This window comes from Melopsittacus undulatus, chromosome 9 (genome assembly GCF_012275295.1).
Source record: "Melopsittacus undulatus isolate bMelUnd1 chromosome 9, bMelUnd1.mat.Z, whole genome shotgun sequence".
NCBI lineage: Eukaryota > Metazoa > Chordata > Aves > Psittaciformes > Psittaculidae > Melopsittacus > Melopsittacus undulatus.
The window spans coordinates 37,526,027-37,549,040 of record NC_047535.1 but is presented as its reverse complement, the minus strand read 5'-3'; the positions used below and the strand labels follow the sequence as shown (position 1 = coordinate 37,549,040).

Genomic DNA, 23,014 nt, shown 5'->3' with positions numbered 1-23,014 from the left:
AATAAGGCAAGAAAAAGCCAAGGTAGTCTTTAGTGATCTTCTGAAATTATGTTGTGTTTTTCTAAGCTTTAGAGAGAGGGAACTTCAAGTGCAATGGTCTGGCTGACACTGCAGGTTGGGCTTGTTTGTTGGGTTTCTGATTTTTAGGATCAACATCTTATAATTAAAACCTCATTGGTGCTGCTCTTCTCATCTCGGCTTGTTCTCTCCCTGTTGTGCCTTACAGCACTCCCTGCAAGAGGGGAGTTGTTGTCTCTTGTTGGAAGCCAGCTGGGACAGATGGAGATTAAATGTCTTGACAAAGATCACAGAAAGCCTGAGCAGAGCTCACATCTTTGAGCCCCACAGTAGCAAAAGGCTGGACTCGCTGCCTCTTTCTGGTGCACAGGGCTCAAAAACCCAATTGCTAATTCTGAGCTACATGCTTCAGTGCTGAGCTAAGACTCTAGGATGTGAGCCTTGGAGGATATCATGATACCCTGCGTGAACACAGGTTGCACAGTTGGACCCAGAGACACATAGACCACTGGCAGATGCTTCATACATGTCCCCCTTCAGCACTTGGCCACAGGTGGCCACCAGAAGCTGGCAAGAGAGATGCTGGTGTCTAGGAAGAGCAATGGGCAGCTGGGAGAGGTGCCTGCATCGGGCTCCCACTGTTCACAGGAGCACAGGGAGATGACTGGGCTCCCTTTCATACATCTCCACTCAGAGCTGCCCCCCATAAAGTGCTCTACCTTGAGCAGTATTTTGTGCCTCAGGGTATATTTTTTCTACAAGGTGACTCCTATCATCTGCTTGGTCTTTTTAAGCTACAAGCCAAATGTATTCCCACTGACACCAGTGCACTTGCATGGATGCCGTTGTGATGGCTCTTCTACCAGAGGAGATGGCTCCACTGGGCTTGATGGAGGTGTGCCCAGAGAGCAGGGTCACCATGCCAGCACCTGGTGGGGCTCAGAGCTGCATCTTGCTCCTCTGGAGACCAGTTTGGAGAAGGGCCTTTCTTATTTTCCCTCTGTAAAATTGCATTTTAGGGTCTATAAAAACAAAATGCAGAGCTGAGATGCCATCACTGGTTAGGCCTGGTGCAAAGGCACCCAGGGGCAGAGGTGATGGGCACAGGAGGTTGTTTGGTCATCCCTGCAGCATCCCCAGAGGTAGCCAGCCGTGCATGGAGATCTGCTTGGGGATTGCTGTAAGCAGCACAGTTGAAGTCAATCCCAACTGGATGCATTGGCATCACTGCTCCAGCCAGCAAGGCTTGGTCCCTAGGAAGCAGTCTCACAGAGGGCACTGGCTCCTGTGACCTGGGTGTCACATCCCATGGGGCTGAGCTTGTCCTGAAGCTGTCCCAGCTCAGCAGGGACAGGGGCAGAGTTTGCCCAGCCTCCAGGATGGGGACAGGGACTGAGGTGCTGGGGCACTGCCCCCAGACCCACTGCTGGTGTAGATGAACAACTCAGAAGTTCCAGAAAGACTGACTATTACATTCCAAACTGTAGGGAATTTGGAAGGGAGTGACAGAAAGCCAACTGTATCCTGGGCTGCATCAAAAGGAGCGTGACCAGCAGGTCAAAGGAGGTGATCCTGCCCCTCTACTCTACTCTCATAAGACCTCACCTGGAGTATTGTGTGCAGTTCTGGTGTCCTCAACATCAAAAGGACATGGAACTGTTGGAACAAGTCCAGAGGAGGCCACGAGGATGATCAGGGACTGGAGCACCTCCTGTATGAAGACAGGCTGAGAAAGTTGGGGCTGTTCAGCCTGGAGAAGAGAAGGCTGCGTGGAGACCTCATAGCAGCCTTCCAGTATCTGAAGGGGGCCTACAGGGATGCTGGGGAGGGACTATTCATTAGGGACTGTAGTGACAGGACAAGGGGTAACGGGTTCAAACTTAAACAGGGGAGTTTAGATTGGATATAAGGAAGAAGTTCTTCACTGTAAGGGTGCTGAGGCACTGGAATGGGTTGCCCAAGGAAGTTGTGAATGTTCCATCCCTGTCAGTGTTCAAGACCAGATTGGACAGAGCCTTGGGTGATATGGTTTAGTGTGAGGTGTCCCTGCCCATGGCAGGGGGGTTGGAACTGGATGATCTTGAGGTACTTTCCAACCCTAAATATTCTATGATTCTATGACACTGTGATGGGTCTTTTTTCTTCCTGTGTGCTCCGTGCTGGTTCTTTGCACACAGAGCAGGGCCTGGAACCAGCTGGGTGCTGCTCCCTGCTCTGGTTTCACTTTGTTTTAACTCCAGGGAGAGGATGGAGAATACAAATGTTATTCACTTTCCTCTGAAAAGCACTTGACATTTTTCCCATAGCTCTCATTCCAGAGCTAACCTTTCACTTGGAGTTTGTTGGAGGAAATCAGTTATATTGGATGCCTCTGTGATATAATTCTCCTCTCCCCCTGCTTCCTCCCTTCGTGCTTGTTTCTTCTCACTGTTATTTCCGTATGATGTCCTCTCTCCACCCAGCCCTCTCTGATGGTATTTGAAGCTGTTTAGGTGTGGGCTGTGTATTCCATCCAAACCATGTCCTGCCTTGAGCATGTCCCAGCCAATCAGAATGCGGTTTGGAAAAAGAAGTGGGGCAAGCAGCATCTTCCCATATCCCCATGTTCAATTCCAAATGGCAAATGGGTCATTTGAAAAAAAACAGAAAACCAAGAGTGATGGTGAGGTTCAGCTTACCAAAGGCATGAGCTAAGTCTGCCTGCCTGGGTTTGATGCTACACCAAGCACCAACTCAAACCATAGACCTACCATGGAGATATACTGCACATGTTTGAGCTCTCGTCCTCCCATTGCTTTGTACATACATTGTCTGCTGGGGAAATGCTCCATTTCAGGATGTGACTGGAAACACAACAAATTCTTTGGAATCAGTGGGCTCCCTGTGATGGGTCTGCCCACTGGTGGGGAGCTCCAGGAGAAGGCATCTCAGTGCTCTGCTCCTGCAGCTCCCACATCGGCACGGTCCTGGTTGACAACAGGTTACCCCGGGAGGAATGATAGGAACCTCATGTTCCAGTTTATAAGGTAGCAATCAGATCAGGTCGGGTTTATGATCCACCTAGCTTATTACTATCTCCATTAGTAGCTGCTAGCAGATGTTGGGAAAGAAGGATTATTACTCTCGCATTGCATACTTAGCTGGCAGATTATTGAAATTTCTTTCTAATCCTAAGCAGTTACTTGGGAGGTATAAATCCTTGAGTGATAGCACTTATATTCCTCTATACTTTGATCTCAGCTAGCATAGCTGATGATACTCTGATTAATCTGATTTTTGTTCCTTAAAAGAAGTATCTTGTCCCTGGCATCAGTACTGGAGGTATTGAGTTCCACAGGGAACCGTGTTTCTCGTCAGATCTGAACGTTTAAATAATCGAGCTCAGAGGCACCTTCTCTCTTAAATGGGGATTTACACCTCTGTGTCCTTTGAAATTCATTTCTTCCTCTAAGTGACTCAAATCCCCTCGATGGTTTCAGTCTTGCCTCTGCACAAGTTCCTCCTGTGCTCCCAGCAGCCGCGTTGCTCTTCCTGCCCCGCATCTGCCAGCACGGCAGGACCACATGCATTGTCACAGGCGAGGAACCCACTGATGTATGGACCTGCTTGCTAATATGACAGTGTTATTTAGCACTCACTTCTGAGCATAAACAAGCTTCTTTGGAGCATCATGTGCACTGAGGTGTTCATGCTCCGGAGTGTCTCCATCTCTCCCTCGAATGGTTGGGGTTAATTTGGAGCATGTGTGATGGGTCCTAATTGTTGTTTGCCGTAAGTGGTACCTCGGATATGCTTGCCCTGAATTTCATCTGCCGACACACTCTTGGACTCCCTGCATGAGCTGACTCCTTCCAAAGCTACTTCCATGTTTTTCCAGTCCCATCTGACGTTTTTCCCCTCTGTAAAGGATTGCCTTCTTCTCACTGCATATGTATCCCTGCTTAGGATGCTGCATTATTCCACCCTACAGGCATCATTTTGGTGCCTATGCATTGGAAGACATCCTTCTCCTTCACCATCTGCTCCTTCCCATCCTCTTTCATTTCTTTTCTCTGGACTGACCAGGCTCAGCTGAGGTCTGTTGCCCAGAAGAGTGTGCTTTGGCATTCGTTTGCTTTTCAAGAGGCAAGGAGGCCCTAGCAGCTCAGTAGTGCTGTATAATCCCATGAGCATCTCCATGCAAAGAGCTGAACAAATGCACTTTCAGAGGTCCCCCAAAGAAAAGCTTTGCCACAGGTTTGCTGGAGTCAAATCTCCACCCTCCCCTGCACTCGGCTTTCTTCCTTTCCTGCCACTTGAACAACAGAAAGTTAGGACATGATGGGAAAGGCTGAAATGGATGGCAGTGGTTCTGCTAGACTGCAAGCTTGGCATGCCTCAACCCTGGCAAGGTGTTTGAAGGCAAGACAAATACCCATCTCTTAGCACCTTGTACAGACAAGGTAGCAAAACCCTAGTTCTGGCTCAGGGTTCGGTGCCTGATGGTGTGCTTCGAGAGGGATGCAAAATGGAAGAGAGACAGAAGGACAGAGAAGTGGATTAGAAAGCAAGGGCCTATTTGCAGGTGTTACAAGAAGAGGTTGGGATTTTTATGGAGAAGATGGGGGTAGAACATGGTAACAGCATTCGGATATGTAAAAGGCGGCTGCTGCTGGGAAAGAGGCAGCATGAACACCTCCTCCTTCCCCATCTCCCTGAAGCCCCTGGCTGCGGGAGCCATGTAACACACTGAGAGGCTGAGCTCAGAGATCCCAAAGGCTCAAACACAAGATCAAATTGTAGTTATCCTCAAAACATGCTCAAACCATGACAATGATTTTGAAGGCCATCTTCTAGGCAGATGAGAGGAGAATGAAGGGTGTATGTATAAGGGTTAGCTTGTGCTTGCGGCAGTCACCCTGATGGCAGCCCTGCAGTAGTGTGGTTCAGTGGTGCTTGCATTGCTCTGGATTTCAGTGTCAGTGCTGTGCTGGCCACACCAAGGTGCTGCCATCTCAGCCAAGGGCTCCTCTCTAGGCCCCAGGCAGCAGAAACTTCTCAGCTACATGCTTCAACCCTAAAGTGGAACATGCCCATGTCCTTATGGACAGTGCTGAATCAGCACCTCCACACTTCTTACCCTACTGTAAGATCTGTGGAAGCCAGTGATATCTTGAGCTAGAGATTTCTTCTGGCTTCAGCATTTCAGATGCTTTGCACTGAATGATAAACACCCGAGCATCCCCTGCAGCCAGCTCAGCAATGGTCAGGTGGGATTTGTGTGCTTTGCTTCTGCTTCACCACTTGCCCAGCTCAGCCTTCAGCAGGGACACGTCTCACTACACTTATTTATATATTTTTCCTCCCCTCACTCCTCAGAGAAATCAATTCCATTCCCCAAACAATAGCAGAGGCTTTGAGGAGATATTGATCTGTGGGAGAGCTGAAGAGGGGAGCGTTTGTGACACAGTGATGCTCTTTTGTAAGTAAAAGATAATTACCAGATCATGGGGACATTTGCTGAATAGGATGATATTAAATAGGCATCAGGGTGAAGGGCACCAGGGCCTCCAAATGAAACATCAGAAGAGTGCTTCCTTCCCAGCAGCTCCAGCTCCTCCTCCCTGCTTCTCTCTGCCATTTCTCCACCTTCCCACCCCAACCCCTCCTTTTGCCCCCCACTCCATCCAGTACATCTCTGTCCCCTGCCCGTGTTCCCAGCCATCCAGTCTCACCCAAATAAATGCCAGGTAATGCTGCCTTGAATGCAGCCCCTCCTCACTGGCTGGGGATCCCTGCTGCAGTAGGGATGCACCTGGAGTCTGCAGGCTCCTGTCCTCCAAAGCAGAAAGAACTGCTCATCTTGCCTTGGTTTTGCTGGTGCTGCCAAACCCTGGTTCATTTATTTAAGTGCTAGTAGGGAAAACAGACGTCTGCAGCAGCACTGAGCACTGTAGCAATGAACCCCACAGTGATTTTATGTTTTCAGATAAAGGGTCTTGGATGGGGCAGAGGCCTGTCCCCTGCTGTGAAGCTGCAGCAAACAGGACCGGGCTAGGGGTGAGTGCTGAAGGACCCAGAGCTCAGGCTTGTACTGCTGGTGGTGGGTTCCCCTTGGAAGCTCATGGCTGACTCTTGGTGTGCTGGTAGAAGCATGTGTGCTTGGACCACTCATCCATGCACTTGTGCTGTCACCAGGATGTCCCAGGGCACTGGTGAGTGCGGGGACCTGGTGTAGCCATGACCATGCTGTAGCTGGAGGGTGAGAGCTGGGTGTGCTGGGAGGGTCAGTGACTCCTAGAGCAAGAGCAGAGCTGGAAAAAAGGCTCCTGGGACCTCATGGGATGCTTTTCCCTCCAGATGAGCCATGAGTGATGGTTCGGTTCACCTCATGGAGGAGCCACAGCACATTTGTTGCCTGGGCTCTCCAGGGCATCCCCAGCTCCAGGGTACACAGTCCCAGAGCCACAAGGCCCTTGGCACAAGGTGTGCTCCCAGATGTCACACTGGCAGGCAGCTCCTCTTCCTGGGTTCAGTGTTGTGGGCACTCGAAGCCACGTGGGGATGCTCTGTTGCAGGGCTGGATGATGATGACTGGGAGAGCTGCTGCCAACTGCATCTCGTGAATTGGCACAGCACAATGTAGAAAAAAACAACCCACGAAATACTACTACTACTAAAATGTCCTTTTTTAAATACACCAACACTGGTAGTTTTCTCTTAATTACTCACTGATACACAGTAAATGAATTATGGTGCATTTTGCAAGATTGATGGATTCCTTGTAAGCAGAGCAGCCCTTGCACCATGGGCTCTGCAGGTTCAGGAGGGAAGACAAAGGGTCCCATCCCTCTGCAGGGCATCAGGAGCTGTGTGTCCCACCAGCCCTCATGGACTCACCACATCTCATCCAGTTCATAGGATCTGCTGCCACAGCCTGAACATCCACAAGGTCTGTGGTCACACACTATTAAAGCCTGGAGAGGGGTGATCACTGCCTGCATACTGTGTGGGCAAGTGATGCCAGGGCCCTTCAGCCTCACACCTGGCTCTGCAGGTTTCTTTTGATTCCAGCACATTTCCAACCCCCCTCTCCAGCACGGTGGTTCCTCTAAAGAGGAGTCATTTCCCAGCTGATGCCAGTGTAGTGTTGGAGGTTATGCAGCATTTTCCTTTACTCCCAAGGCAAAAGGGCTCTGGTGTCTGTGAGCATGAGCTGATAACAGCAGCAGCTACCTTGACTTCAGCAGGCATGGAGCTGGCACCTCTGGTGGGGCTGCTGTTGTTACTTCTGCCTGGTTCCTGCTGCTCCTATGCAGCATCTTCAGGTTGTGCACCTTTGGATCCCATCCGAGCAGGGTGTTGGAGCAGCAAGCTGTGATTTCCATGCCATAGTCAGCTGTGATTTCCTCAGCAGCCCTGTGTTTTGGTGTTATTAAGTCTGTTGGTGTTAATTCCCTGCCATCACCAGGCAAGAGCTGGCTTCGCAGCCTGACCAGCACCGTGCAGAAACACAAGAATAAGGAGCCTTGTGCCTTTAAAATAAAATAAATAAAAATAAAAAATAAAAAGCCCATTACTATTATTGAATAAAATACCAACAATTTAAACAACAAAAAAAAAGAAAAAAAACTCTTTTAAATATTGTTGCTGCATTTCCAGCTGTTAAAATCTTCTGTATTTAGTTATCATAACAACAAAGTGCTGCGGCTGATTTGAGCAGCGGGGCGGCAGCACCATTATTCAGAAGGGCTTTAAGGGTTTTCTTCCTCGCAGTGGTGCTCTCTCACCTATTCAAAGTCCCTTTGTTGCCTTGGCACCTCTGGCCGGGCTGGTGGAGGTGGCACCCGCGCATTGGCATAGGGCCCCACCAGCGCTTGGCAACGCGGCCCCGGTGGGATGCCGGGGGCAGGGCAGCAGTGTGTGTGCAGAGGGGAAGCTGAAAGCTCTGCTGCTGCACAGGGAGGCCTCACGCTGCACAGCTCATGAGGAGGAAGGAGATGGAGCGAGTGAGAGCCGGGATGCTGCTGCTGGGAGCACAGGGCTGTACAGGGAGGTCTTAGAATCATAGAATCATAGAATAGTTAGGGTTGGAAAGGACCTTAAGATCATCCAGTTCCAACTCCCCTGCCATGGGCAGGGACACCTCACACTAAACCATATCACCCAAAGCTTCATCCAACCTGGTCTTGAACACTGCCAGGGATGGAGCATTCACAACGTCCATGGGCAACCCATTCCAGTACCTCACCACCCTAACAGTAAAGAATTTCTTCCTTATATCCAATCTAAACCTCTGCTGTTTAAGTTTCAACCCATTACCCCTTGTCCTGTCACTACAGTCCCTAATGAATAGTCCCTCACCAGCATCCCTGTAGGCCCCCTTCAGATACTGGAAGGCTGCTATGAGGTCTCCACGTAGCCTTCTCTTCTCCAGGCTGAACAGCCCCAACTTTCTTCTTGGCCAAGCAGAGCCCATGGGTGCTGGAGGAGGTGGATGTGCCTGCAGGCAGGTCTGGCAGGGCAGGAGGGGATGTGCTGTGTCAGCAGTTTGACCAGACCGTCCCTGGCCTGAGTGCAGAGGCATCAGAGCAAGGCAGAGGTGGGAGGGAGTGGGTGAACAGAGTGAGCATCTGGAGGTAGGATCCCTGTGCTTGCTGGTTGAGCTGGATAAATGATGTTACAAACAGTGTGCAAAGTCATGGAGCTTGCTGCTGGCCTCGGGATCACAAGTGGCAGTGGAGAACAGCTGGGTAACACAGGATAGGGCCTGGCAGCTCCCCTGCAGCAGTGTGTTGAGGGGGATCGGAGGTTCACATGAGAACCATAAGGTGAGATGATTGCTGAGCACTTTGTTTCATCACCCCAAGTTGGTGGGGATGGAGAAGGGGGCAGAGCACTTGGCATGGGAGCTGTGGGTGGCTGGAGACACAGGAGAGGCTGAGGGCAGGGGTGCAGCAGAATTACTTTCTATAGAGGAAGAGCAACAGGAGGTGGTGAGCCTGGTGGGAAGGACCTGCAGTGTGCATGTGCCCATGGGACAGGTAACACAGGCAGGAGATGCCAGGTCCAGGTGACACAAGTTCACAGTGCTGCAGCCCAGCAGCAGGCAGGGCTGGCAGTGACCTGGCCTCTCAACCATCGCATTTCGGGTGCTGGACCATATGGAAACCATGTAAACAGAGTAACCAAATTGTCCCAGGCTCCCCATTGCCACGGCAGCATGTTCCCCAAAAGGTTACCTCCAACCAGCACCGCGTTGTGGGTAATGAGATGCAAATTGATAGCAAGACAATAAGGCTGTCTTGTGAGCCCTTCCGACGGGCCACTGTTTAAAAGTCAGCCTGATTGCCTCGCTGGCAATTTGCATAGCATTAACCAGAGAGATTTTCCTTTTAAACTTGAACTTTTTTTTCCAGAGGTCACCTCAAACTAATTACAGCTCCAGCACAGCTTCACAAAGAGGGCTCTGCAGTTGCGATGGCAGGGTTCGAGTGTGAGGAGGAGACTTCCCTGGTGCTGGGAAGAGGGAGATCTTGTCCCTGTTAACTCAGTGATTTTGTGCTTGCAAAGAGCCCTGTTGGTGTATGCAGATGTTGAGCACTGTGTCTGCTATGGGAGACAGCAGCAGCAGGGCTCTATCCCCAGCATGTGAAAGGATCGATCCCCTCTGTTGTTACCTCCAGGACAGGCACAACCTCCTCCAGGGTCTCAAATGTGGCTTTGCTGTGCTGGAAGGAGATGGGACAACCCCATTGCCTGCTTGGGATGCTGCATGAAGAAGCCTGGCAGAGCCAAACCCTGGGGTCTTTGCACCTTTTCCTTCACCAGGGCTTAGTTCAAGTGGGGATTTCAAGGTGCTGTCTTTAAAGTCAGTGTAAAAGCAATCAGAGACCTCAGTCAAGGAGGATGTGAGAAGTGGCATCAGGCTGCTGTGGGAACAGTGTCGGAGCTACTCTGCTCTGATCTGGGTCATTTGCTTTTGCGGTTGAATTCCCTGGGTTCAAACTGGGCTGGTGTCCACTTAGTCTTGCAGCTGGACTATGTGATCGCTGTATGTCCCTTCCACCTGAACCATTCTATTCTGTTCTGTTCTACTCTGTTTTCTAGCAGGTACCTAGCTTAGCCTAGATCTTTGCTAACCCAGTTCAGTTTGACAAGGGTGAGGAGCACTGCTTTCCCTGGACATATCTGCCAGCCTGGAGCAAAGGCAAGTGGTGAGCAGCTTGGAGGGAGCCAGAAATGCACTTTCTTCCCCTGCAAAGCAGCTCCCCAGCCTGCGAGTATGCACAAGGCTCTTGAGAGGCTCAGCTAAGCCAATGCAAATCCATGGCCAGGAAGGGACTTGACACAGCACCTCTTGTTATCAAGGCTGTCTTCAAGACCATGTGCTCTGTGCATGGCAACCCTGGCTGGACGTGGGGTGGCCCTTCCGGATGCTGTCTGCTGCGCTGTTTGGTGGATGGGGTTTGCCACTGGTTCTGCCGCAGCGCAAGCAGGCCCTGCAAGGTTTGAAGAGGCAGCTGGATGGTTTTATGACCATTAATATCATTTGCAGTTATGCAGGCCGTGGCTATGATACAAATAATTAAATCTCATGCTTCACAGCATCAGCTGATCACTTGCTGCAGTCAGGAGTGAAGCTCCTACGCAGAGTGTGCACAACTCATTAACTCTGTTCGAGGGGCTGGTTTAGATGTCCTTCCTCTGGCTTATTCCTCAGTTTCCTTCCTCTCAGCTGCAGCTGTGAGACTTAGCACCAGGGCATCCCCTTCTCTGTCCTCTGAGGTTGTTTGGCATAGATGGAGACAGGCCAAGCACAAGTCTTACCCAGGCTTCCTGCTGACATCTGTCTGCCCAGCCGTGTCCCAGGCACCACGGCCAGGTGATGCTGGGAACCTGATGCCTCTCAAGTTCCCCTTGGTTCTCCTTGCTGCTGTTGTCAGAGGCTGGAGGTGCTGGAGATGCTCAGTGGAGCAGCCTGCTCTGAGGAGCATCCCAGTTGCCACTGCCTGATCTGCAGGTAGATCTGCCTGCATCTTCTGCTCTTGCCCTAGGACCTTCAGGCCATTTGCTGTTTGCCTCCCAGCTTCCTCCAGTCCTCAGATCCAGAATCCTTGGGATTTCTCCCTCTGGGCTGCTACAAAGCGCTCATTGTACCCTACCAAGCCTGTGTGTGGCCATGGCCTCATCTCACAGCATTCTTCAGCCTCCTCCTCCTCCCTGCTGCCTAGAGAGACTCCTCCTTCCAGGCTGAAGCCAGCTGAATGCACACACATCGTCTCCTTCCTCTGTGGCGTCCTTCTGTCTTCATTATTAGTGTATTCTCTGAGATGTCAGACCCAGGAGCAGAGCTCACAATGATCCTCCAGGTTTGTCAGCAGCTCTGGTGTCCTTGTTGGCTTCTCCATTCCCTGAGCAGCCCCTTTCTGGGACAGCATCCCAGCTAACCCTGTAAGGATGAAGACCAGCACTGCGATGGCACTGGGAGATTGAGCAGTGCTGCCTTAGCAGGTCATTGTGGCACTGTCCTGCTTTGCTGGGGACAGCAGAGCTGCTGCCGTGGCTCTGTGCCTCACCAAGGGAATCAGGATGGGAAAACTGAGCAGAGAATATTTTTATATCTTTCCTTCTTCTTTTTCCTTTCTCTTTCCTCCTTTTTTTTTCCATTCCTAAAGATTGAGTATAATCAGAGCTAATCAGAAAATTATGAGCTGTCTGATTGCTGATTAGATTCCTAATGTTAATATAGTCAAGAAGCCTCTCTTAGTGTTGTATTTTAAGAGAAGTATAAAAATAACGTCTTGAAAGGAGCAAGCCAGAGCTGCTGGAGCAGCAGGGAACCCAGCACTGGCTCAGCAAAGGTGAGGGGAGGGACAGGACCTACCCAAACTAGAACCAGGTGCATTCACTTCCAGGGGACTGCAGAGCCAGGGAGGAAGAGCATAAAGCCAGCCCTTCCCACAGGTTAGTTCTTGAACAGAACCAGACATAGGAGCTGTGCTGCTTTGCTCTGGAAGCTGATCTGCAGCTTCCTTTCTCAATTCCCTTACCAACAAAGAGCATCTTCCCTGGTAATGCTCATGCATCTCCCAGTGTCATGGTCCACTTCAGCTTCTGCTGCAGGCAAGGGGCAGCCTTGGGTGATGGTGAAAGGGAGCCCAGGATGTGTTCAGCACCAGTGAGTGGAATGGGACACCCAAACCCAATGTTGAGCAGCCAGATGAGAGCCAGCATCATGCAGGGGATGTTTCAGCCAGAGCGTGGCATGCTCTAGTGGGGTCACCGAGATGGTGGCACAGGAACTGGGCTGGGTTTTGTTCTCCTTCCCCCTGAAGCCTTCCAAAAACTGTGTGTTTGTGATGTAGGCTGTACCCAGGGTTTAACCTTCAGCTCTTCAGCTGTGCTTGCTTTACCTCTCATCGTTCAGACCTGGGCAGAGGACAGGGATGAGGCTTGTCCAGTGTCTGTCATCTGCCTCTGCTGCCTGCCACAGCTTTGTTCGCTGGCACAGGGAAGTGCTGGGTGCTGCTCAGCATCACCATTACTGCCTTTCCTTTGCTGGGCACACACCAAGCTCTTATGTTTGGCCACCTTTTCCTGAACTTCCTGCTGGGCTTTCAAAGTTAAAGTAAAAAGCTATTGCTGGTTGGTGAGGGTGAGAGCAGGCAGGGCAGTGCTGTAGCTGCAGCCTGGCATCCTGTGTGCAAGCTGCTGCCACACGGACCAGGGGCAAAATGCCATGGGACAGGCACTGCTGAGGCAGGAGGAAACCTCAGAATAGAAATAAAACAAACCTGGAAAGCCTTGATGGTGATGGAGCACCCCTTGCCCAAAAGGCAGGAGTGAGATGCGCTCTGGTGAGCACAGAGTGGATGCTTCTATGGATGTTGGTGTGAGTTTGGGGAAATCCTTGTCCACTTCTGCTTGGCTGAGCCATTGCAAAAATCTTTAGGACCTTCCAGAAGCAGAACTAGAGGGAAATACTCATGGTGGTGGCAGCTTAGGGGTGAGGTTTTGCCCTCTTTTGCTCTTTAAGCACTGAGGATCAATCCAAGGTGTCTCTAGCATAGGGCTGACACCTCAAACTGGGCAGTGAAGCTGCCAGCCCTTTCCATAACTTTCCTCCTCAGTCCCCACTGGCACCAGCACAGCGATAACTCCTGGCTGAATGGCAGGTATTATGTTCTGATGCACTAATGTTCTCGTTAATAAGCTCCTCACCATTCACCGTGTGTTTTACTTTGATTCATCCCGATGGCAGTGCTGTATAATGGACTATATACTGTAATTGTCCCCCATTGTCACCACTTAATAACTTAGTATGATGTTATCACAGTAATTCCTCTATTTTTTTTGCAAACTTCGTTGAATTATATTTTGTTCTTAGTGAATAAAAAAACTGAGAGAATGGTGAAAAGAGGCTGAAGTTAGACAGAAGTCTGCTCTAATTGCAGAGTGGGCTTAATAATACAAATGTCCAGAGCCGACACTGGGGCTGCTTTTGTTTCTGAGCCTTTGGGAATAGGCCATTGGGCCAGCTGTGGGAAGGAGCTGCTATTAAATATCATTTCTGGTTTAAAACGTCTTGATCAGCAGGAATTGGCTCTGTGCTTGGGAGATTTATTGTGCTTTGTTTGCTTTTGACAAGCCCAGCTTCAAACACAGCGGGTGGGATTTACATTCGTGTCCAAAGGCAAGGGCAAGGAGTGATGTCCATGGGGTGGGTGCAAGAGCCACAAGAGTGGCTGCTGTGGAGAGCAGGAGTGTGCAGATGTTGATTGTTGGGCTGTGCATGGCTTGGGCATTGAGACACCCTCAGCGTCTACCTAGATATACAGTGAGCAGCAGCAGGTAGCAGAGCTGTGCTGGAGCCTGGACAAGCACTTTCTCCACGTCTGAGCTCACTGGCTGCCTCCCCAGGTTAGATGTGCAACACCCCACCAGGTATTTGTGGCTCCCAAGTGTCTGGCAGCATCTCTGGAGTGCTTATGGATCCTGACCCCATGTCTGGCAGGGGAAGAAAAAGTCTGGAAGAGATCAGACCCTGAATGTGATGAAGATTGAAGCAGGGAGATGGATGCCTGTGCTGCAGCACCATGGGTGGGAGGCAGGGGAGGGCTTCTTGGCATCCACGAGGCAGCAGGTAGGGACCTAAATGAGTTTTTCCCTGTAACACATGTCCTGACCTTTTTTAAAAAATGAAATCTATTTTATTAATTTTTTCTTTTTATCAAACCCGTCCATGAAACATTAAAGATATGACTGTGGAAAAGGTCAAGAAACGTGTAGTTGTTGAAATCTTGTTCCAGTTGACGGCTTTTCCCTTAGGGGAGCTCTTCCACACCTTCTCCTCCCCCAGCTTGGTCTTTAAAACAAAAAGCATCGAGTCTCCTTGAGTTTTGGGTGTAACAGTGATGCTGAAACATGCTCCTGGAACACAAGGAGGGATGAGCACTGCAGGCTCTGCAGCAGTGATGCTGCCCTTGGGGAGCTGCAGGGTCAGCCCAGCTTTGCCATAGGGAAAACCTGAGCTGGAAGGGATTTGTCCCGACAAATGCAGACCCCAAGAGAGGGCTGTAGGGCCTCCAGCCATGCTGGAGCTGTGCTGCCCAGGGAAGGGAGAGGATCCTTGGGGTGCTGGTCTGCAGGGAGGGTGCGTTCCAGGCAAAATGAATAAAGGCAAAGCCCAAGAAATGGGTACAGTGGTGAGGGAATGCACTCGAGTGCCTCTCCTTGGCTTGGGTGGCTCTTTGTTTGCTGTGAGAATGGAAGACAATCACACTTGCTGAAGGAGAAGGGGGGAGCTGAGCTTTCATTAAAGGGGCTTTATTAGCACCGAGGCTTTCTGGGCATCACATCTGCTGGGCAGCAGCTACAGGCCCAGATTTGCAACAGGTGATGAGAGTGCTCCCCTTACAAAAGGACCAAGGGAAGAATGAAAGAAATTAAAAGACAGTAATGGAATCAGGAGTGGGTCTATATTGAACCTTACTGGGAAAATTATATTACAGGCATTACAGGCATCTGTGGAAGCCAGAGATGGAGAGATGCAGGGTGAAGTCAAGTGAACTCATCTCCTGGCAGGGGTTGGGCTGAGTGTGGGTATCAGAGCCCCTTGCATCCATGGTGGTGGTCTGCTGCTGTTTGGTTCCTTCTTTTATTGTGACACCAAGGAAGCTGGGTCAAGAGTTGGCCTTGCTGTGCTGTAAAAGTGCAGTCAAACGACACTTCATTTTTAGGCTCCAGACAAGAGAGAATATGTGAAGGGAGGGCAACACCAAAGCAACAACAATCCTGCTCCACCTGTACAGCAGCCTGTATTTGTTGTGTGGTCCATAAGTATCATCAGGGGGGTAGGGGCTGAAGGGAAATGCTGCTTGAGGATTTGGGTCTTGGAACATGGAGGCAGAGGAGTGGGAAAGCACATTGGGACATCTTGCTGAAGAGCAGCAAAGCCTGAAGAGCTTGAGGTTTGAGCTCTGCTGAAGATCAAGAGGCTGAAGGGCCAGGAGAGGGTGAGCAGTCATCTTGATCTCACACAGGGTTGCACAATCCTTTCTCAAAGCTGGGCACAGGGATCAAGAATGTGAATGATCCCATTGACCCAAAGAGCCTCTCAGCAACCCTCTTGTGTCACTCAGGGAAGGGGCATAACTGCCCTGGCAAAACAAAACCAGGACAGGGAATTGGCCTGAAACTTGTGTTATGTGCCTGGGCTGTTTGTTGGGTTTCCCTGTTTGCTGGGTGTGAGTGTTCCTGACACAGTGGCAGTGCCAGCACTGCTGGTGCTTAGGAGCTAAAGTCAAATTACTAAACCCTTATGTTTTTATTGTGTAAATTCATAATAACGGACTTTCAAAATGAACTGTGTAATTTACTTGGTGGATTGTCAGGCCATCTTTATGTATAATTGTTGTGAAGCTGGCGGTGATGGTTGAGCCCAAGAGGCCGCCCAGCCCATGGCTCTGCCTGGCATCTTCCTGCTCCATCCGTGCCTGTCTGCAGCACCCAAAGGCATGGGTCCTCCTTGGGAGACTCTGCTCATTGTAGCATCTTCTCAAGTGTTTAAGGGCACCATTCACCCCTCAGTACATTTTCTTTGCTCAATCTCCTCTCCTCCCTGTTTGCCATTCCCCACTCTGTTGTGGCACAGCCCCTCCTGCTGCCGGTGCTGGCCACTGGCACTGGCAAAGTGCTGGACCCCGCTGAGTGCTTCACCTGAGTGTTGTCAGTGTTGTCCCCATGGCAGGAGAGGACAGCAAGGATGCAGACAGGGTGGAGGTGGATGTCCCAAAGGGATGGAAATGGGTCCTGGCACCTGGGAGACTACCTCTTGCCCTGAAGAAATGCCAGGGGTAGAGGGATGAGTGTTGGGATTGCTGTGAGCTGTTTGGGAACAACCCCTGGCACCTGGAGCTGCCGGGACTTAGTTGTCATAGAATCATAGAATAGTTAGGGTTGGAAAGGACCTTAAGATCATCCAGTTCCAACCCCCCTGCCATGGGCAGGGACACCTCACACTAAACCATATCACCCAAGGCTCTGTATAACCTGGCCTTGAACACTGCCAGGGATGGAGCATTCACAACTTCCCTGGGCAACCCATTCCAGTGCCTCAGCACCCTAACAGTAAAGAATTTCTTCCTTATATCCAGTCTAAACCTCTGCTGTTTAAGTTTTAACCCATTACCCCTTGTCCTATCACTACAGTCCCTAATGAATAGTCCCTCTCCAGCATCCCATAGGTTTGCCATCTTTCAAGTTTGAGCAAAACTGATTCAAATTGTTCTGCTGTTTTTAAGAGCAAATCACCACTAACGAGTCCTTGAGAGGATTATTTGCATTGAGGTTGCTTTTCTTTGGTGTTTTGAACTGTCAGTTTAAATTGCTCTGGTCTAGACGTGCGGTGGTCGTGAGGGTCTGAGTACCTGACCCCTCTCAGGCTGGTGGGACTGGGGGGCACAAAGGGACATGCTTCAAGCCAGGAAGTTTGGGGGCTCCTCTTGGGGCTTGCTGGGGGCACGGGGTGGTGATGTTTGGTGTATTCTGGGGGACTTTCTGTGTGCTGATGATCTGCCTTTCCATAGGAGCTCAGAGGAGCTCTTGATGTGCCGGATGGAAATCCCCACGCGGCAGCAGATAATAAACGAGATGCTTTTTAAAGCTCGCACATCACAGTGCAGCAAGAGGTGATGCCTTAAAATAAATCGATTGGAAGCGGTTTCCAGTGCAAACTTTCGAACAGCCTCCGCTTGAATGAAAGGCAAAGAGCTAAAGGGGAGGATTTCAAAGGCACAAAAGGCCTCATCCTCATGGAGCAGGGAGATGGAAGCCCACCAGGATAGGACTTGGGGTCTCAGGGATACCCTTGTGCATGCCACGGCTATTGGTACCATGCAGAGTGGAGCACCTGCAGGGGGGAAAGCCATTCCTTGGACTTCTTGTCATCTTAACATGGGACTTATCCCACAGGATCACAGAATGGTTTGGGTTGAAAGAGACCTTAAAGATCATCTGATTCCAGTCCCCCTGCCATGGGCAGGGACACCTTCCACTAGAGCAGCTTGCTCCAAGCCCTGTCCAACCTGACCATTATTTCTCCAAACTAAGGACAAGAAAGGACTGTTTTCCTTTGGAGATGCTGGCAGCTAAGGCCTGGCCAGGTGAATTCCTCCTGCCCCTGCCCAAGTGCCAGGTGTATCACTGCCTTTTTTTCCTTTATTCTTTCAAAATCTGTTCCCCCCAAGCTCTAAGCAAAATTGATTTTTAAGTGAAGCTATCTCTTATAATTGCCACTGAAACGCCTTGTGGTTATTGTAATGGAATTTGAACTGTGACAAGTCCTGCTTGGTGACTGTGACCAGAGCTCCACAGGTTATTTGAGTGTGGTTTAGGGAGCACCATTGGATTGAATGATTGGAGTTCATGTGGGGCTGGAGCAGTGGGCTGAGATGCCAACTAATACGTCTGCTGACCCTCCCACCACTGCAGAAGCTGAGGCTGCACTGGCACCTTGTGCTATGGGGCACCATCTCCTGAAACCCTTCATGGAACCATGTCCCTCCAGCCTGCAAAGCCCTCCCGATGGCAGTGAGGGACTCAGACTGGGATGGACAGCTCTGACACTGCTGGGACACCTCTGTCCCATGTCTCTGTCTCATGCTGGTGGAGCTGGGGTCAGCTCCTCACCCTGGTGTTTGCCCTTCCTTCCCCAGTGGGGTGGGACATGGGTTATTTGGCATCATGTCAGTGAAAGCTGGAGCTGAGGAGGGTCCGAGCAGCTGAGCTGAGGTTTTGCTGTTGCTGCTGCTCAGGTCCTCCTCCCCTTCTGGGAGCAGTCAGGGCAAGAGGGAGCAGGGGCAGAGCTGCTCTCTGCTTGTGAGTTTGGAAAGCAAATGTGAACCCGCATAGAGGGCAGAAACACCAGGAGAAGGGTAACAGAGAGGGGCTTTTCTCCGAGGGGGAAAGAGCTGAAGGGGACACCAGGGCTCATGCCATAGGGTGCCTGGCTGGCTGCACTGTTCTCTTGCCATTGGTGATGTTCTGTGTGCAAGAAGTTAAGCTTTTCCAGAGGCCTGAGCGATACTTCGGGGTAGGAGAAGCACCCTGGGCAGTAATGCTCTCCCTTTTCTCCTACCCCTCGCCAAACACATGGGTATCTTTGCTTGGGATGTTCCACTCCTCCCTTCCCCATGGTTGTTAGGACTGGTAATAGTGTTTCCTACTGGTAAAAACCGTGGCTCTGCAGAAGCAGCAGAAGGAGCTGCTGGCAGGGGAGCAAGAGCCACGTGCTGTTGGCTGAGAGTTACTGAGATGGGCAGTAAAATGATGTGGCTTTGGGGCTCATCCCACCTCCCAGGGATGGGTGCTGGCCATGCCATGGCCCCACATGGGGTTTGCTCTGGTTTTGCTCCCAGTTTGTGCTTGCAGCTGCCAGCAGGGCTACAACACCAGGGTCTAGAAGCCCTTGGAGGATTTACCACCTGCTCCTCACCATTCACTGGGTCTTTGCCCTCCCAATGCCAGCTCCGCTCCATCCTCCCTCAGGCACAGGATGGATGTGGGCTCGGGAGGAGAGACAGGCTCTGACCACCCCTTTCCCTCCGTGCGAACAGGGGATTTATTGACAAACAAGTTAGTGCTTGGAAAGAGAAACACTGCAGCATGTGTGAAGCTGCCTCCTTGATCAATACTCAGCCGTGGCTGAGCCCACTGCCGACTGGATTTCAGATGACGGCTGCAGGGGTAATAAGAGCCCTGGGATCAACTGTCTCGGAGATTATTACAGGATGAGATGCTTCGCTGCTTTACAGTGTTTACTCAAGATTTATATTCCCTATGTGTATATAAGGGGTTGTCGTCTGTCGTGGCTGGTTGATCGGTTTTTGGCCATGGTGTGTGCGCTCTGCCTTTAGGGTTTGCTTCGGGGTGTGCGTGTGGCCAGTTTGGTGAATGGGAGAGGATAGGCTGGGGATGAGGGAGAGCAGGATGAGGACATCCTGGAGCTGGTGGCAGGAGGTGGGACTGTGAGAAGGTGCCCACTGCTCTGATGCCCACAGGCAGACCAGGATGGAGGCATGTGAAGCGTGAAGAGGCTTTCGTCTCTCCAGATGCTCTGCAGTGACAGATGTGGTTTGGAGTGTCCTGTTCACGGAGGGGGGATTGGTGCCAAAGGAGAAGGCTTGTGCCATCCTTGTGCCTTCATCATGGAGGAGGAAGAGCTGCAAAACTAGCTCCCAGGGGTGTTCCTGCCTGGCATGGGTTACTTGGCTTTGTTGTGTGTGCTTGTGTTTCACCTCCTTGTCCTCACCTTTCACTGGCTTTTCCTTGCTCTGGGAGGAGGGCTGGGGTAATAAGATGCTGTGTGGACCTCTCTGGCCTGGTAGCACAGGGCTGGTTTTATCTCCAGCAAAGATCTCTCAGCTGTGTGCCCCGTGCAGGAGGTGTCCTGGGTTCAGCAGTAGCAGTCATTTTTCTCCTCCTTGGTAGCTGGTGCAGTGCTGTGGTTTGACTTTCGGGCTGAGAACTGTTGCTGATAGCACCGATGTTTTTAGTTACTGCTTAGATGTTTGGTTTGTCCAAGGCCTTTTCTGAGCTCATGCTCTGCCAGGGAGGAGGGGAGGCCGGGAGGAAGCAGAGACAGGACACCTGACCCAGGCTAGCCAAAGAGGTATTCCATACCATAGCACGTCATGCCCAGGAGGTAACCGGGAGAGACCCGGAAGGGCTGGTGCTCTGGGGGTTGGAGGAGGTATCGGTCAGTGCTTGGTCGAGCAGGGTGGAGTGAGTTATCAGTTGGCAGGTGGTGAGGTGTTGTATTCTCTTCACTTGTTATTTGCTTTATCATTATTACTATTATTATTGGTAGCAGTAGTGATTTGTGTTATACCTTAGTTATTAAACTGTTCTTATCTCAACCCGTGGGAGCTACATTCTTTGGATTCTCCTTCCTAACTCTCCGGGAGTTGGGGGAGCAAGGGGGGGAGTGAGTGAATGAGCTGTGTGGTTTTAAACCACGACAGGAGGTTAACCCATTTCATGCATTGGGAAAGGTGCTGAGGTGAGGGTGATAATGGCCATGGGGAGGGAAGGAATAAGGAAGAAGTTCTTTACTGTTAGGGTGGTGAGGTACTGGAATGGGTTGCCCAGGGAAGCTGTGAATGCTCCATCCCTGGCAGTGTTCAAGGCCAGGTTATACAGAGCCTTGGGTGAGATGGTTTAGTGTGAGGTGTCCCTGCCCATGGCAGGGGGGTTGGAACTGGATGATCTTAAGGTCCATTCCAACCCTAACTATTCTATTCTCAGTTAAATGAAGGCTTTTAGCATGAGTGGCTCTCCCTCAGAGCAAACATCCCTGGGCCCTTCCTTACCAGCTGCAGGGAGGAACTGGGGACATCCCATGCTTCCCACGGAGCATCCCCCAGTATCAGCACAGGCAGGGGGTGCTTTATTTCTATGCAGAGGCTTAGGTCACAGCAGTGCTGGTGCTGTTACACAGGGCTGCTCAGGCTGCTCCTGCAGGATGTTTGCCATAATCCTGTTTTATAAATCCAACCTTGGCCTTTGGCCTCCCTGTGCTGCTCTGGTCTCTGCTCCACTGCCTCCCAAGTTAAACCCACTGATCTGACCGAGGCAGGAACAGCCAGGGCATACTTATTGCCATGTGGGGGCTGGGAAGAGGGATTAGCAGCGAGCTGGACCAGTTTGTAATGGAAAGCGGCTGTGCAGAAATACTGGAATGATGTAGGAGAGCCCCGAGTGTGATGGGGGAGAAGGGGTGGCATGAGGGATGTGGTATGGGTGAGCTTGTGGGTCATCAGGGCTGAGAAGCAAGGTCCTGGAGCAAAGCAGGGGAAAACCAGCAGCCGTGTGTTTGAAGGTGCCATCCTCCAGGCAGGCAGGAGGTCTCCCACCTCGTCCCCCTCTTCTTTCCTGCGTGGCTTTCGGGATGGAGGGCACGTGCCCGACCCGAGTCTGTGCTGTCCCAGAGGCTCCTTAATCCTCAGTGCACTGAGCAGGGAGCTCGTGATGGATCTGCCTGGGTGAGCAGCGAGGCAGGAGGAGCATTGTGCAGAATACGAAAGAGGCCAGGGCGCAATGAAGACACTGCAGCACCTTCCCCCTCAGACCCTGCCGTGGGCATCTCCAGACACCAATCCCTTGCAAATCTGCTGGCCTTTGGTGACCTGCAGAGTCATTTCAATTCAGTGTTTTCAGCCTCTCAATCTCCTGCCCTTAGCTCTCAGTGACTTCTGAGTGAAGAACCGTGCTCCTTAAAGAGCCATGGCCAGGGCAGTGCCTGCACCAGAGCCTGCTGGAACTCTGCAGGTGTTTCACACCCTTGCTTTAGTTTTGGTAATTCCTCTCATCTTTCTCTCTGCTGGAACCACACAGTTGACAACCCTGGGTCTGAAGCTCCCGGGAGGTTTTGTTGGCAGCCATGTACCCCTGTCCAGTATCCCAGTGCATTACCTGCCTCTTTGGCATCCCGCAGTCCCTGCACGCAGCACACCTTGAGATGGACTGATTGATCTATAATACTTGCAAAATCATGGTTTAATCATTGTTAGGGATTAGAAATAATCCTGAGCTGTATCGACCACGATAACATTATTCATGATGAACTCATTTGGCATTAATGAGGATGTCCTGCAGCACTGTGTGGCTCCAGGCAGACCCATCACCATCCACAGGGAGACATAACCAGGGGGTTTGCTGGAGCAGCAGCATCTTCCTGGTCCTAACACACAGCTCCCGGTCCTGTTTATGAGCAGAGCTGTCCCAAATAGCCCCCTCAGGGGCCCCATCCTTGTTGCCATGCTTTTGGAGGGTCCCGAACCCAGTGATCACCCATCCCATTGATGCCAGCAGCCTGTCTCTGGGCAGGAGCTGGCTGGGGCTCCCCTCTAGCTGTGCCATCCTGCCACGGGCTCCCCCATCCCTGTAATGTGCTATTTATCAAACAAGAACATCTGGATGGATTTGAAAGGGGAGGGGAGGGAAGCAAAGTTGTGTCTGGGCAGAATTTGACAAATTGACATTTTCCAGAGGAAAAATCTCGTGTCCAAGTGTCGTTCCTGGGTGTAGCTGTCCCTTACTGCACCATTTGCAGCCCTCCAGGCACCTCACACACAGCAATGAATAGTTAAAGATGTCCATAAATCTTACCCTGGCCCATCATAAACAAATAGGCTCTTATCAAGTACAGGAAAAGACACATTTCATCACTGCTGCCTGAAACACGACTCGGAATAAATGCTTGTCTTTAATCAGCCATCTCGATACGCAAACAGAGCACAGAAGCTTGGAGGGGGTGAGGTACAGAATTGGGCCACAGCTTTTTGAGGTGGCTCTGAAGAGGCTGCACAGGTGACACATCTGCCCTGAACTTTAACATTACTTGGCTTGTCTCTCCAGCCCTGCCTTGTCTCCCAGTCTCTTCTCTCTGCCACCAGAGCCATGGGTATGTTGCTTCAGTGCTCAGCTGAAAGCTGATCTCTCCCTTTGGATGCTG

General features: G+C 51.0%; 1 protein-coding gene across 1 annotated transcript in view; it reads left to right on the top strand.

The window, feature by feature from the left end:
• The window catches only part of CACNA2D2 (calcium voltage-gated channel auxiliary subunit alpha2delta 2), a 206,819-nt gene that overhangs the window by 141,414 nt on the left and 42,391 nt on the right, over window positions 1–23,014 (top strand). The gene's annotated exons all lie outside the window — the stretch shown is intronic.